This window comes from Chiloscyllium plagiosum, chromosome 17 (genome assembly GCF_004010195.1).
Source record: "Chiloscyllium plagiosum isolate BGI_BamShark_2017 chromosome 17, ASM401019v2, whole genome shotgun sequence".
In the NCBI taxonomy this organism is placed as follows: domain Eukaryota; kingdom Metazoa; phylum Chordata; class Chondrichthyes; order Orectolobiformes; family Hemiscylliidae; genus Chiloscyllium; species Chiloscyllium plagiosum.
The window spans coordinates 35,218,588-35,232,936 of NC_057726.1; the positions used below are offsets into that span (position 1 = coordinate 35,218,588).

The following is a 14,349-nucleotide window of genomic DNA, read 5'->3' on the forward strand; positions in this document are numbered from 1 at the left end:
GTGAAGAATATCCTTTTTCAGACTCTGGGGAATGTGCCAACGTGAATGAGAACAAGGAGTTTCATGATACAAAGTCTGCTTTGAAAAGCATCTTTATTTGGAGACTAAAATTAGGTAGTTTTATGCAATGCAAGAAAATTATATATGTTTCCATTTCTTTTCAAGAATAGTTGAGTGAATGGAATTGACAATTGTATAATAGGTGTTTGTGAATTTTACTTTAGAAGTTTGTGTCTGTGTGAAGTCACAAAAATGTACTTTTATGTATTGTCTGTATGTTCATTTTTAAAAGAAATTAACTCATGGAAGAAGATTCTGAGACAACATTGGAATCTGTCTCACCACCTTTCTATTTAGCAAAGTCAAAACTATGAGCTATTTTCTGTGGAAAGTTAATAAGAGATGATCGTATATAGAATAATGAATGATCAGGAAAATATTCTAGAAGTGCTAGAAGTCTCAGGTTAGTTTTAATCTAAAACGAAAAGCATTGGAATATCCAGAAAGACCAATTGTATAAAAGAGCAACAAAGCTTAGTGCCTATGCAGCTGCTGTTTCACAAAACATAGTTTTTAATGTATCTAGTTATTTAACAGATTGCTAGCGTTTTGTCACTCTGATTAGGCTACCATTTGTAGGCAGAGACAATGGGGTAATTTTTGAGTAATCTACTGTCAAGCATATATTTTAGACTTTCATTCTGTCACCCTAGTACTTTGCAGCTGCCAGTCAAGAAGAAACCTAAATGGAGGGTTAACGATATGCAAATTATTCATGGTGATATTGTAAAAGTCTGCCGTGGTGAAAATTTAAAATGGCAGAAAAGTAAGAGAAAAATTAATCAACAGTCAGCTTTTCAGTAACATAGAAATAAATGTCCTGATGCATGTCTTCAGGCATAAGAAAAAGGATTGGACAATCAAAAGCTCAGTATGGACAACCAATCCCAGAGAAAGATTCTGTGACACCTTACAGGTCAAGAGCTCACCAAGCAACAAATGAAAGGGATTTATTGACATGCATAGTGTAGGGAGTATAAAACAAATAATGTATAGTAAATGAGGAATAAAATAAACTAAGATATATTAAACATCAATTGCAGTGAACAAGAGAATTCAAATGTAAGGGAGTAACTTATCCCATAGGAGAAAGCTAGGGAGAAGGTTGCTGGACCAAATAGATTACAACAGAAGATGCTGGTCAAGTTCTGAAAAGCATTTTTATTATTGTAAATTCTGACAAAGAAGGAGAGATATATTTAAGAACCGTGGATAATTCAATGTTGGATTACATAAAATAGTATCGTATGTATATTTAAGCAATTTCGCATGTGTTAATGATACAGCAACTCAAAGTACTGTTCAGTAGTTTTATTTATTGAGAAAAAGCAAAACAATCTTTCAAATGTAAAGCCAGTTATATTTTTAAACAGTGTTATGTCTAGAAATAGGTTCCAAATTTAAATAATGACTGAGTCTCACTCAAAATGAGTGAGGCTTGACAGCTTAGAATAATTATTTATAAAATTCTCTTGATCTTAAGTGATTCATCTCTCGCCTGTCACACAATCTCAATATTGTTAAAGGGGTAGTGTTGTTATACACTCACATCAGGTACTGCAAACAGATTATTTTTATCTTGGTTTTATTGAATCCAAGTTGTAACAGGTACAATACTATTCAATTCTGAGTTCAATAATCTAAGGCAGGGTGACAATGAGTTTCAAATTTTGAATTATTACCCATGGTTGGAGTAGGGGGAACAAAATCAGTCATTTTTCCCCTGCATCTGACAAATGAACTGAGCTTGAAAGTGTGTGGGTATTAGATTACACCAAACCATGCTGCCTGTAATGGTTAAGCAGCTGAAAATTGTTCACTATCCATGTTTGAGAACTGCTCCCTCTTCTAGAATTATTTGGCCACAAATGGATGACACCATTATTACAGCAAGGTAGAAACTCATGAATTGCACCTCTGCAATTTCCGTCAATGTGTGGCAGAACACCCTTTTTATTAAATATATGGAATTTATTGAATATATTGAATATAACCAGCAACCTCAACATGTGTAACTTTCATCTTGAATCAGTCAAGAAAACGAAAAGGCTAGGTGGTGCAAAATGGAAAGTGGAAAATAGAGAAAAAGTGGAATGATTTGTCATCCAGCAGAAAAAAAATCACTTATATTGCTAACTTACCACACAACAACATCGCTATGGGTACATCTGGATCAGCAGTGTACCACTCATTGAGGAACAAGCTGAGGATGTTAAGAATGATGCATGAATCTCGCAATCTTCCTAAGAAAAGCATACATTCAGGAAAAAGTACATTTTGTATTTGTGTAATTAAGTATGTACTGATCATCATTTTTTGAATTATTCATTAAATACAAATAAAATCAAAAATGATAACTTTGATGAAAAGCAATGATTTACAAGTGAAGTATAATAATTATGCCACAAGAGTTAATTTGGCTGAAAAGCCTTACACTATCCATAATATGCAAGCTTATGCAAATGATTTTATTTGCTTCAAGCTATCCCCTATAAATCAAAGAATCTCACCATTCAAACTGACTCTGAAATGCAGTTTACTTGACATTTGTAACAATATTGCAGAGTCTACTGACTTTTTTTTCTTGAATGCCATAATCTTTGCTGCAACCAACTTTGAACTAAACTTCATTACTGTTGTACATTCACTACCTGTTGGTGTCTGTTAATTGTGACAACGTTCTGGTGTCATTCACATCAGTTTTGCATCACTGCAATTCTGTCTAACTTTGCAGTATAATGGACTTAAAAATTGTTAATGAAATACATTTAATTTTTGAACAACTTTATAAGGGGCATCATACACAAATATAAATTTATGCACAATTCTTTTAATCCAAAGTTCTGCATTTAATATTTTGAAATGGTTAGTGACTATCCAAATTGCTTTTGTGCTTAATTTCCTTACTAGCAATTAACTGGAATTATGTCATTTGAGCTTTACGGCTGAATCTCTTTCTTTCCCTCTGTGGCCTTCACATGGGAGAGCTACACCGGCATGTCCTCAGCAGGCGTTTAAGATTGTTGCAACAGTGATCTCTCTCCAACATCTTGCTAAGACTGCCAGTACAAGGAAATCTTGCCCATGGCAACCTTTTCACATTCAAATTTTTGTTAGCTATCCGTGTCTTGTTTGCAACACTGTCAATAATTTTTTGTATCACTTTTGTCCAGACAGCATGTTATTTTTCTAGATCCAAATAGATGCTTGTGGTTTTAAACATTTTTTCCAGCAGAAAAGGTATGTTTACGCATCCAAAATTAGATTTTCTCACTTGTTTTTCTACAGTTGTTTCAACTGCTTACTGCCTGCAGAAACAGTCCAAGACTCAATAGCAAAGGTCAAGTGAATCATTTTCAAAGCATTAAGGTAATTAATTTGGATGACTTCAACTTGCATTTGATTGGATTTTTAAATATACCCCTGGCAGAGGTACTGCTACACCAAAAATCAATCCCACATTAATGTTTTGGCGATAATTTTGGCAGATATACCAAGAATTTACTGTCAGACATTTCTCATGCTCATCAACAGGGAGATTTAGGTCCTCATTTTTTAGTTGTGTCAAAATTTGTTTTTGTGCTGCAAGACAGAAAATGTAAGTTAGTGATGAATAAGCAAAATGAGCAGAGGTTGAATTCTACTGTGCACTATAATTATCTGGCCTGAGATTTTGAACAAAAGATTATCTTTCATTTATATCACCAAATCACTCTGCTTCTCAACAGTCATTTTATCAGATTCATGTACATTGTGACATCTGGAGATATGTGCCACATCTATTGTAAGCAATTATTAAGTTGTGCACTAAGCATTGAAAATTTTGTAAATTAATCTGCGTTTCATACTTCATTACAATCAGGCTAATTCTGGAATTCTTCATGTTAATTGATTAGTTGTCTTATAGATACAGATTAATGGACCCTTATGTCTTAGAATCTTTTCTGGTGATTTTAATTGGTGATACTCCCTTTTTGGGACAGTCTATTTAAAACTGAGTATTGGCCATTTTTTGCAAATTTGCTTTTGAAACAAAGAACATTAAATAAGATATAGGCATGCATCCTTATGTTTCATAACACAAGTAACTTGATAATTACATTTTCATTTTACACATTCTCTTGAATAAAGGTTAAACAATAATAGGTAAGTGGTGAATTCATTGTATTTTCCCCAATACATATTTTTGTTTACTGTTTCTGGCTTTATTCCTCATATAATATGTACAGCACATTAACTATGCCTGGATGTTTTCTCAAAGGATAAAAAGAACCTTATAATTTTCATGTTCTGATCACAGAACACGCACTAGAATAAACCTGTAATTTTCATTCCTTAATGTCATTCATACAGTTTTTAATTATAAATACTGTCACCATCTGCTCACCAGTGTGGGCTACTTACCTGTATAGCCTGCTTATTATAACAGTCAATTCATAAACTATATCTCAATAAAACCATCAAGCTGTATAAAAATAAGTATGCCATTTATATAATATAAACTGATTAGCATTGAGCGTGGAGCATGGTGCAGACATGTAATATGAATTGTCTGGTGTATACTATCACATACCTACTGGAAAAAAGAACAGGATTTTGGAACACATAGTAAGCCTCATACTAATATTTAGCATTTTGCTAAAGTAGGAAATTATTGTGACGAGTCTTTAAGGTTTTGAAAACTTACTCATACCAAATTCAAAATTACCCATTTTTTGTTACTGCTTATTTTTAATAATATTATTCTGCATTGAATCAACCCACATTTGGGTTGTGTTGTTGTTTTTGAAAATATTAATGCATAAGATGGTGCCGCCTCAGACGACTGACTGTGTGGAGTTTGCACGTTCTCCCCGTGTCTGCGTGGGTTTCCTCCGGGTGCTCCGGTTTCCTCCCACCATCCAAAAGATGTGCAGGGTCAGGTGAATTGGCTATACTAAATTGCCCGTAGTGTTAGGTAAGGGGTAAATGTAGGGGTATGGGTGGGTTTCGCTTCGGCGGGTCGGTGTGGACTTGTTGGGCCGAAGGGCCTGTTTCCACACTGTAATCTAATCTAATCTAATCTAATCTAATCTAAAGATAAGGTTCTTCTGAATTACCTACTGCAATTGATTATTTTCTTTTAACCTGTCATTTGTGGAGTACCCAATAGTTGGATAAGTAAGAGGAATCTAACAAGGAATGCAGAATTTGTTATAATAATTTTAGAAGCATGCATCCATCTTCTGTGTCAATGGAATTGGAGAAGAGAATTCTAGCTGAATTTTGCCTGTTTAGATGTCAGCCTTGGCTCAGTGGTTGTACTCTTTCTCCTGAACTTGAACATTGCAGGTTCAACTCTCAGTTCAGGGACTAAAGCCCATAGTCTAGGCTGACATTTCAGTGTTTGGAAGTGTTGCACTGTGGACAATGTCATTTGGTTGAAATATTGAATTGAAACCTCAGATGCTACTGTTTGAAGAAGAATGATGTTCTTATACGTCCTGACAAACATTTATTTCTCATTCATCATCAAAGGATTATAGTCAGTTATCTCATTGACACTTCACAAATTGGCTGTTGCACTTTTTAATGAATCTGTTCAGATAATGTTATGACTCATGTGACTTGAACCTAGACCTTCTGACCCAGAGCTGGAAACACTAGCATTACACCATAAAAGCTGAATTTCCTTTAGATGTTATTAATTAACCTGTTCAGAGATGCAATGACACATTTTGGGGGTAGGTCAGACCTGAACCCAGACTGTATTGACTAGAGCTAGGGACACTACCACCGCACCACAAGACCCCACTATACTTCCTTAGATTACATTAGTTAGTACACATTAGCTGTAATCAATTCCAAACATGTTCTGGGGCCATTGACCATTATATTAACAGTGAAACATTATGCAGTGTTTAAGACTCATAAGTGTCAAAAGAATTTGCTGGCATTGCTGTGTGTTTATGTTTCTGAGTTGGACTTGAAAGCTGTCTGCTTTGGCATATTGTTTAAAAATGCCCACTCCTGTGGCATTGTGCATCAATGGCTGGGCAGACTTGGCAATGACATGGTACTTTCCCAACACTACAGTTATTAACCTCTTGTATTGTAAACATCAGTCAGGAGGGCAGAATTCAAAAGTGATGACCAGATGGTAGAAGAGAGAGCCTGCCAGAAGGAAAAAAAAGCATCAACTCCAAGCCAACGTTCTTCATCTGTGCCAGCTGCAGAAGGCACTCATGAATTAACCTCTGCAGCCACAACAGGCACAGTTCAAGCCAAATGTGTTATGGATCCAGGTAAAGAACGCAACCTCTAAAATAGACAGATGCCATCATACAAATCTCTGATGTGGAAACACAATAACTTGATCTGACTCTTGCCACTATCAGTTCAATGATAGAAGTACATATACTTTAGAAATTAACATAGAAGATCTACATATTGTGAGTTAATATAAAATGTGAATAGTCAGATTAGATATTAGGGGAACTGAATACTACCTAACTGGTCCAGAAATTGTCAGGAGAGAAAGGATTTCTGACAATTCCTTTCTTTCCCTTTCTCTTTTGTTTTCTTTTCTTCTGATCCCTACAAAAGGCCTGGTACCAACTGTAATGATTGTAACAAGGTCAGCCAGGTGGCCCTCACAGAATATGAGTTCAGTGATTGGGGCTGTTAATCTGTTTGACAGATAAAAAGAGGAGTGTCAGATATCCTGACACTCTGAGAACTGGCTCTGAGGGAGCTGGATCAGCATCAAGGGCTTTCCATTTGCAAATAAAGGATGACCTGGTGATGGGATACCAGCATCTATGGAGTTACTTTATTAAAAAAAAGAAAAACAGGAGTGTCAGATATCCTGACACTCTGAGAACTGGCTCTGAGGGAGCTGGATTAGTGTCAAGAACTCACCACGTGTCAAATAAGGGTGAATTGGTGATGGGACACTGGCCTCTGTGGAGCTGTTTCACCAACAACTGTGGCCCCAAGAGTGTGATATTATGCAGATCATCATGAATCTGAAGATATGCACTGGCAAGCACTGGAAGGTTGCTTTGAAGTGGTCCATGTAGTGGAACCATTGTTTCCGAATGGTGTTGGATTGCTCCATGGTGTTTTTGGGTGCAGCAAGGGCCTTGTTGGAGATGCAATGTCTACACATGATCGGGTGACCATGAAGGGAAATCATGAGCCTAATGGAAAGTAGTGAGTGTGGTGCTGGAAAAGCACAGCAGGTCAGGCAGCATCCAAGAAGTAGGAGAATCAACATTTCAGGCATAAGCCCTTCATCAGGAATAAGGCTTGTGGGCTGGGGGGCTGAGAGATAAATGGGAGAGTGGTGGGGCTGGGGGTAAGGTAGATGAATGCAATAGGTAGATGAAGGTGGGACAGAAAGTGATAGATCGGAGAGGAAGGTGGGACCGGATAGATGGGAAAGACGTTAGACTGATCAAGACGGTGGTGCAAAGTTGGAATCCTTGGAAGAGGCTTTGCAGTAGGGTCAAAATCAATGAGGAGAAAGTGAGGACTGCAGATGCTGGAGATCAGGGTCGAGAGTGTGGTGCTGGAAAAGTGCACTCACTTTCTACTAGTTGATTTCCTCCATGATGGAGAGTGGTGAATGCTTCTTATTAAGCAGTCAACCCCTAGTCCTTCGGTGTGCATCAAAGATGGCTGAGACAGCTGACAGGTGGAAAAAAAGGGCACAGGGATTGCCACCAAGATAACAGGCAGCATTGACCAACGTGATGCCTGTGTATTATTGCACATCAGCTGTACATTCAGGCAAAAGTAGATATTGTTGATATGTGATGACTGCAAGACCATGTGCATGCAGTTAATATCTCACTGAACAATTGGGAACCTTGCTACATAATAAAATCTCTACAGCTTCTCTCTGGTCAATACGAAAACTATCAAAATCACTCTCATCTCACTCTCTGTGACCCTCCCTGTTGCAGCAATGGACACCAAATTGAGTTCTGTTAGAAATATTGTTTTCTGCTACCTGGATATTGAGGATAATGATGCTGCTGAGTACGGCCTTCTACTGAGAGCTCTCCATCTTCTCCTCCTTTTGATTACAGTTATCCCATTATGCAGACTGTTCTCCATCTGCTGATTGTACTGTGGCCCAAGAGGCACTGCATCCATAGCCTCATTACTGAAGCAGGCTTTCTACTGACAGGCCATAAAACTCATTGATATCCTTGTCAAAGTCCAGCATCATCCTTTTTAAATCCAAACCACTTTCCAAACTCCTCTACCAATACTGAACATAACAACAGTGAAAGAAGGTCAAAGACAGGTGAAAGTGCCATTCTGATCCCTTTAAATAGTGCTAGTTAGACCTGTTCAAGTAGAAGTGTTTAAAAATACCTATGTGAGCATCTTTCTAAGAATAGTGCTCCATGTGGTATGTAACAGAACTGACCACTAGTACTATGGAGCAGCGTGTTATGGTCATTTGTCCCATGTCACAAATTCCATTTCCTGGCCATTGTTTCCATTCCTCACACTGGCAATTATCTGAAGCTAAGCTGGACAGGTTGCAACATTAATGTTGCTTTTGACTACAAAATGAGCTTCCAGCCACGTATAGGCTCCATCAACACTATTGTTTCCTTCCACTTTCAGAACATCATCAGACACTAATCCAGCCTTAGCTCATGGCTAAAATATCCACCTATGTTTTTGCTCCTTCTAGACTTGACTATGCTGGTGCACTCCTAGTCAGTCCTCCACCTTTATCCTATGTAAAATTGTGCACATCCAAAACTCTTAATCATAATATAACTTACATCAAGTCACATGCATTAACCAACATTATGCTTGCTAGTCTATACTGGTTCTTGTCCAACCAATGCTCAATTTTAAAATTCTCATCCTTGTATTCAAATCCATTATGATTTTGTCCCTACCTGTCACTATAATGTCACACAAGCCTTTGAGATTCCTTGCTCCTCAGGTCTGGCATCTATTATGTTCTGTTCTGATCTCAGACGATGTTGTTATAAGACAATCAGATCCCAAACTGAAACCTGGTCTGAGAGAGCGTATGTTTTTATTTTTAACATGGTGGTCCTTTCTTCATTGAAACACAGAAAAGTGATGCTGCAGATTTAGATTTAACAATAAAACAGAAAATGATGATGCAAAATAAATGTATAAAATAGAATAAATATGGGGAGGTGATAATCTAGTGGCATTATCGCTGGACGGTTAATCCAGAGACCCAGGTAATGTCCTGGGCACCAAGATTTGAATCCTGCAACAGCAGATGGATGTATTTAAATTCAATAAAAATCTGGGATGGAGAGTCTAATGATGACCGAGAATCCATTGGATAAAAGCAAATTACTGCGGATGCTGGAATCTGAAACCAAAAGAGAAAATGCTGGAAAATCTCAGCAGGTCTGGTAGCATCAGTAAGGAGAGAAAAGAGCTGACGTTTCGAGTCTAACTGACGCTTTGACAAAGGGTCTGGTCTACATGTGATACTAGATCCACAGCATTATTGTTGGCTCTTAATTGTCTTCTGGGCAATAAATGCTGACCTAATCAGTGATGTCCTCATCCTGTGAATAAATAAAATAAACCAAATATTTGCATATAATAACTACTTAAAGATTTTGAAACGTGGCAAAAATACAGCTTGATTAATCCAAACAGCACTTGTTTACACTACTCACACTAGGGAAAACTCTTCTCTTTTACATTTATAGGGCTTAATTTAACTGTGGCTTCAAATTTCCATCATGAAAATCTAATAACCTCTTCTGGAGCATTCATATCACTGAATTTAACCTTACTTATCTTCATATAATTGTTTCAATGTTGAAACCAAACACTTCTGGTCTGGAAATTTTAAAATAAACCTCTTACATTGTAGTAACCTATTTCTTGATAGTCCTACATTATCTTCCTTTCCCATGAGAAACTATTGTACACATCCAGCTTCAGACAGAACATCGTCAAACTGCTCCAAATTGAAACTAAGAAGCTTTTTTCCAAGCTTTGGGTGTTTACTTTGTTTACTTTGTTCAATCATAATCTCTTCCAAAATAAAGGAATTCCCATTAGATTCTCCCAGTTATCTTTCTCAACTTTTAAAAAATAAATAAATCACCAGGGCTGTAAAAATACTTATGATTATCATGAAACCTCTTCAGACAACAGTGCTGTTAGGAAAGGAGGAACCAGACTTTGTTCCTGCATCAATATAGGAATAGTAATATAGTTCCAAGTCAGGATGGTATGTGGCTTCAATGGAATTTGTTGAGAGTGGTGTTCCCATGTATCTGCTACACTTGTCATTTCGGTAGTCATTTTTTCTAAAGTAAGGAATGAAGCAATGGTTATGATCTGAAATACATTACCTGAAAGGATGGTGGAAGATAATTCCATGTAGCAGGAGAATTGACATTTTGGGCAAAAACCCTTCATCAGTAATTGCTTCTCTGCCTTTTAGCTTAGAGTATGTGTAGTTTCTGTTCTTATCAGTTTAATATCTGATATTTCCCTAAAGTTGGGAGGTTTTGTATTAAATTGATTATTGGAGCTGGGAGATGGATTAGGGGCTTGCTCTGTCCATTCCTGATGAAGGGCTTTTGCCCGAAACATCGATTCTCCTGCTCCTCAGATGCTGGCTGATCTGCTGTGCTTTTCCAGCACCATACTCTCGACTCTAATCTCCAGCATCTGCAGTCCTCACTTTCGCGAAGCTAATTCTATGACAACTTTCAAAAAATAATTGATATATAGTGATTATAATTGAATGTACAGAAGGAAAATGAGATATATCTGTCACTTCAGATAGATGACATAGGCATAATGAACCAAATGGCCTCCTTCTGTGTTGTAGGATTCAATAATTAGATGGTTTATTTGAGATGGATAAAGTTATACCTGTTTTAAAATATGACAAAACAGAATATTGACAGCCAGGAAATATCTAAGAAGTAATGTTTTGTCTGTGTAGACAGGCTAGGTAACGACGCAACAGATATAAAATTGCTGTTGAGAATTAAAATTGGGACTATCCTGAAGGAAGAAGGCTTTTTTTCAGTTATAGCAGGTTGGTTATTAGTAGCTGCAACCATACAAATTTGGACGGGGTGCACATTCTCCGGAATGTTTGTTTCTCAGAGAGTCATTTCCCAGAGTTTGGCCTAAATTGGTTACAGACCTTTTCTCTTTGTTTTTGTCTCCCGTACCAGGATGAGGGCTGAAAGGTTTGGTCGGTGGTATATTTTGATGCACCATGCCTGAAGTAGGCAGCCTTGACAGGCCTTGAGGCCAGAGGAGCTTTGTTGTTGTTCTTTTCATACATGGATTTCTATTGGTTGGCAAAAAAATAAACTTAATAAAAACAGAGACAGCAGTTTTTTGAAAAAAGAATGGGTTTAGTAGAGCTTTATTTTGTTTCAGTTTTTTTATTTTTAGTAGAGATTTATTTTGTTTCAGTTTTTGCTTTACTCGATTGAGGGTTGTATCACACTAATTATGTCAGATATTAACAGCAATATAGGAATAGATTTTCATCATCGCAAGGGTGTAAAGCATGCCTGGGTGAAGGATAAGCAGGAATATAGAGCGAACATGATCATATGTCCTTCACAGACGCTGTATGATTTTCTTTGCTTCTAAATTATTGAAAGTCATCTCAGTGGGCTATGTTACAAATATGCAATCCTCCCACTGAGTTTCAATTTTGCAATCTGAGCAAGTTGTGCCTAGGTTCAAAAGGCAAAAATCAACCTATTAAATTGGACAGCATAGGAGGATTGATCTAGTCCATATGGTTATCTGAATGAGCTTAGTTCCAAGTATTTAGTAATTCCATATTTGAAACCTAACTTATTCTAACAAGTTACTGTGGAAAAAAAAACCTCTCCTTCCATTTCTTTCATTAAATCTGCCCTCTCTTTACTCGTCGAACCAGAGGAACTAATCTTTCTGTATTTACCTTCTCAAAGCTCTTCAGTACAAGTGTATTTAAGTAATCAATAGCTTTATTACTATAATAAACAGAATTTGCTTGCAGTGATCACTATTAGTGATGACAAATGACAAAATCGTGGAAATCGCTATACTGATGATTTTCCAGAGAAAATGCTAAAACTTTAACTGCAATTCAAACCCAATTTCTCATTACTACCAATGTGGATTACTTTAAACAATTGTTTAATCAACTGCTCACCCTGTCTTCTTAGATTCTGTTCTTAAGATCAATGCTTTAAAGATCAGTGTTGATTTAATTTGAATTAGACCAAAACCAATATTCTCTCAGTTTTTGCTAAGCTGTTTAACTTATACAATTTTACCAGTTTTTTGCCCTTAAAAGCCCATCATAGCTTTGCCTGTTCCTATCTCTGTATTTTACTCCCACCCAACAATTCTCTGAGACCTCTACATTCTCCAACTCCTGTACATCCTTCACTTACCTCCCCACATTTCACAACTTTACCTTCAGCTGTCCAGAGCCTAAATTTTGGCATTCCCTCCATAAACCTCTGTGTCTCTCCATCTCTCTATCCTCCTTTTAAAAAGACTTTCAGAACCCAACTCTCACCCAAATTTTAATGATCTGTCCGAATGTTTCTCCCTTTGGGTTGGTGTGAATTTTAAATAGATTTTGCTCCTGTCGAGAATCTTTGGGTTATTGTACTATCCCAAAGGTGATATGCAACAGTAAGTTTTGTTTTTATATTTATTCACAGGACATACGATTTGCTGGCTGGGACAACATTTATTGTTTATCCCACATTCCCCTTGAAAAGGTTGTGCAATGTTATTGAACTTGATCAGTATTTAAATAGTTGATCAGTTATGTGTAAAACTGTTGGCAGCACCTCAAGGATAAGCGCTATTTAAATTAGGTGTTATACAGTTTGATTCTTTACAGCAGGAGGGAGATATTGGCGACTGACCATGCTCATGGAAACTACCTGAAATTAATTCCTTTATTACTTGTGACCAAACCAAACATTGGTTTGAATTCCAAGCAGCAAGCTACATATTTAACCATTCAAATTTAGCATATATTAGCATATATTTACATCAAAGTCTAGTTGCTAAGTATAAAATATATTGTAATATTATTTATTTAGCAATGTAACAGAAGTTTTAGCATGACTTAAATGATTAAAAATAATGTTAAAATAATTTGTTATATTTTCATAACATTTTGCTGAGATATCTTTGCTAATATTTCTCAAATTGCTTTCCTTCCCAGCAGCAGAGACATAGAGTCATGGAGTCAGAGTGCTGTACAGCATGGAAACATGGTCCAACTCATCCATGCCGACCAGATATCCTAAATTAATCCAGTCTCATTTGCCAGCTTTTGGCCCAAATCCCTCAAACTATTCCTTGGATATCTGGTCGGCGTGGACTGGTTGGGCCGGGGTGGGGGGTGGGGGGACTCTTTCCATGCTGTACATCTCTATGACTCTATTCACAGTATCCAGGCTCCTCATGATTTTATAAACCTCTATAAGGTCACCCCTCAACCTCCAGCGAACATAACACCAGCCTATTCAGCCTTTCCTGACAGCTGAAACCCTCCAACCATAGCAACACCTCTTCTGCATCCTTTCAAGATTAACATCTTTACTGTAGCAGGGAGACTAGAACTGAATGCAGTATTCCAAAAGCAGCCTAACCAATGTCCTGTACAGCCACAACATAACCTCACAACTCCTATACTCAATGCATTTACCCATAAGGGCAATTGTACAAAACACCTTCTTTACTATCATGCCTACCTATGACTCCCCTTTCAAGGAACTATGAAACTGTACCCAAAGGTCTCTTTGTTCAGCAACATTCCCCAGGATGCTGACATTAAGTGTACAAGACCTGCTCTTACCTTTGTCTAAAATGTACCCCATCTGCCACTTCTTGGCCCACCAGTCATTAGCCCATCTGATCAAGACCCTGTTGCACTCTGAGATAACCTTCACTGTCCACTACACTACCAATTTGGGCATCATCTCAAAACTTACTTACCATTCCTCCTCGCCACTTCGATCTCCGTTCATTCATGACTCCGTTGAAGTTGATTATGGGCAATTTGACAATGGTAATACCATTGAATATCGGGCAAACTGGCTAGGATGAACTTTATTGAAGTCAATCATTGTCTTGTGCTTGTGTGCGACGTTTGAATCCTGACACTTATTTCAAGGCTGAATGTTGTCCAGATTTTTGCTGCATGCATGCGTGGACAGCTTCATTACCTGTGAAGTTATGAATGGAGCCGAATCTTGTGCAGTCATCAGGCTTCCACACTGCTAG

At 37.3% G+C, this 14,349-nt stretch overlaps 1 pseudogene; it reads left to right on the forward strand.

Moving 5' to 3' along the window:
• Positions 1–10,499: 10,499 nt before the first annotated feature.
• On the forward strand, positions 10,500–10,680 carry LOC122558750 (annotated as a pseudogene).
• The last annotated feature ends 3,669 nt before the right edge of the window (positions 10,681–14,349 follow it).